The sequence below is a fragment of the Aptenodytes forsteri genome, unplaced genomic scaffold (genome assembly GCF_000699145.1).
Source record: "Aptenodytes forsteri isolate BGI_AS27 unplaced genomic scaffold, ASM69914v1 Scaffold309, whole genome shotgun sequence".
Lineage (NCBI taxonomy): Eukaryota > Metazoa > Chordata > Aves > Sphenisciformes > Spheniscidae > Aptenodytes > Aptenodytes forsteri.
In genome coordinates this window covers 5,619,414-5,622,322 of record NW_008795857.1, presented here as the reverse complement: position 1 = coordinate 5,622,322, position 2,909 = coordinate 5,619,414, and positions in this window count along the sequence as shown.

Sequence of the window (2,909 nt, the reverse complement as noted above, 5' to 3'; positions counted from 1 at the left end):
GAGATGGCTGAACACCTGCCTGCCCATAGGAAGCAGTGAATGAATTCCTTGTTTTGCTTTGCCTGCGTGCACGGCTTTTGCTTTACCTATTAAACTGTCTTTATCTCAACCCATGAGTTTTCTCACTTTTACTCTTCCAATTCTCTCCCCCATCCCACCGAGGGGGAGGGAGTGAGTGGTTGTGTGGTGCTTAGTTGCCAGCTGGGGTTAAACCGCGACAGTAGGATCATTTTTGGACAATGAAAATTGGTAAATGCAGCAAAAAGCATGTGGAAAAGTGGTGAAACCAAGAGAATTAAAGGGAAGTAGAAAGAAACTCCTAATCAGTTACAAGATTTTTGCTATATACAATAGCAAGACAGGATTTCTACTGTATTTGCACACACACATATACACTCACACAAATATATTTATATACACAGCATTTTAGCTTCACAGATTGTTTCAAGTCCCCTGATGTGCTTTTTCAGCAGGAGACAGGTCTGTTAAAGTAAAATGCAAATGCAGATTTTATTATTTTAATTGCTGTTTGCACCCAGTCCTGGTGTTTAAGAAGCTTTTCCTCCAATTCTGAGCTGCAGATTTCTGAAGACTAAAAAGTATATAAACCAGGCAGCCTTTCCGAACTTTTGTTGAGATGGGCTCACAAGCCTCTTGCTCATTCATAGTTCTAGTGCTGCTACCTTGTGGGAAAAAAAGGCTGCAGCAATTTCAACACCAAGTTGGCCCTCTTGTAAAAGAGAGTGTTAAGATCAATTGTCAAGAATGGTAGTGATGGCCTTTTAAATGTTTGCATGTTTTCGTTGTTTGTTTTTTTTTTCTAATTTAGAAATATTTCACCCAGCCTGTGTTAGTGTGATAAAACCAGTAGGTTATATGGAGAATAATTATTCAGTGTGGTCCAGATTGAGATTTGGGTTCTTTGACTGACTAGAATTTTGTACAGTAGTTCAGCAAAAGTAACAAAATCCCTCCCAGTACATTCTGGAGTATAAGCAGTACTGCTGTCTGTGAAAGAAGTGAAAATGTTTCTTCTATTGCTACTTCTTATAGACACTATTTAAAACTGCACAGTTACTCAATATGTAGTTTCAAAAATCCAAATCTAATGAACAGCTAGAAAAGCATCTCAAGCAACATTACACCATTTCTCTTAGACAGGCAGATTTTTGGTCAGAATAGTTGTTTCAGAAGCATTTTCATTGGCATGTGCTTTTATATTCAAACTGAATATAAAAGTTATATATTTAATATATACTAATTGTTTATATTCAAACTGAATATAAAAGTTATTTTATATTCAGAAATACCAGTTATTTCTGAGAACAAGAGAGTAAGATTCTAGCCTTAAGAAGAAATTGTACCAACAATTGAAACATGTTTTTCTGTTTTCTTGGTTTGTTTTCCAATTTTCAAATGCACGTGCAAATGGAGATTTGAATGTCAACAGGCACATCAAATACTTAATACACTTCTGTTGCATACCGATGTAATCCACTTTAGCAAGTTATTAAGCAGTTTTTCAAGATCATCCATATTAATAAACATGGTACTTTGTGTTTTACTCAATAGCCTTGGATTGGGAAAGCAGGACTTTAGCAAGCGAAACACCTAGAAAAGTCAAAGACAGAAATGGAAGAGCTTGCCCCAGAGCTGGCAAAATTAAAAATCATGGCAAAGCAATTTGATTAAGTTGTTTTCACTTCAATGAGATTGTCTCTGTCACTTTTTAAATAGAATGGGAGGGTAAAGGTTGGTTTGGTCTTAGTTATTTCAAAGGCAAGAAAACAATTTCCAGAAGTATTATAATGGCAAAATACGGTACATCTTCCAGATGCAAAACAATCCTTTTTGACACTTCTATTTTTTAAAAAATATTTTTTAAATTTAAAATGCTTTTAAAGCTTCAAAGGGGTCTATAGATCTGCATTCCTCACACAACTGAAAGTCCTACTGAGCAAGAAGTTTGAAGTAAGGATAAAATCTAGCACTACACTCTTGAACAAGTCTGATACACATCAAGAGCTACTCTGAAGAGCCAACGGTGTGTGAGGCAGCAAATGATGTAGATAAGGTATCAATTTCAGTATTTTGCATCAGATCCTGATTCAAAAATGTAGAAAGAATGCTAAAAAATGTTCTTATTTTTTAACTTACTGCAGCGTTCTTCCACATGTGCAGAATAGGAAATCTGTTTGATCTCAGGGTACTCTCTACTCATTTGTGTTAGGCTGCAAACTAATGTTGGGCAATAACATTTAAATCTGCCTTGATATTTTTATCAAAAACAGCATCATGCCAGTATTAAGTGTCATGATGCAATTACGCCTTTGGGCCATGATGTTTGGAACTGCTGATGAGGGCTTGCAAGTGGGAGTTTGGAGGGCAAGGTGGGGCTGCGCAGCAATGAGCAGCACCAGGCTGGGAAGGTCAGGGCACAAGTCAGGTACTGGTTGGCTCCAAGGCAACGCATGAATCAAATGCCTCCCCATAACCAGCCTTGGTTCCCTCCGTCCCTGACAGCAAACCATTTGCAGGGGTAGTCTGAGGGCACATGTGGCCCACATGATTTCCCCGAGGCCGCACACCTTCCTGGGAATGACACCTGTCTCACAACCATACCGCACCCTGCCACTTGCCACCGTCTCTTCGCCCAAAACTCTGCCACCACCAAAACGCACAGCAGCCAGTTCCTGACAAGTGACTTGGGTAGGAGCGATCAGGGCCTGGCTGGTGAGCCAAGCACAGGGGGCAAAGCTGCTAGCCACACGCTGTGGGAGGGAGGCAGGGAGAAGGGCCACCCGTGCTAAAGCACACACTTGGCACAAAAGCAAATTGGCGCATGCTAGCCATAGGCAGGCACAGCCTGGAAGTGAGAACTATCAGAGGAGCTGGGTTACAAAACAGCC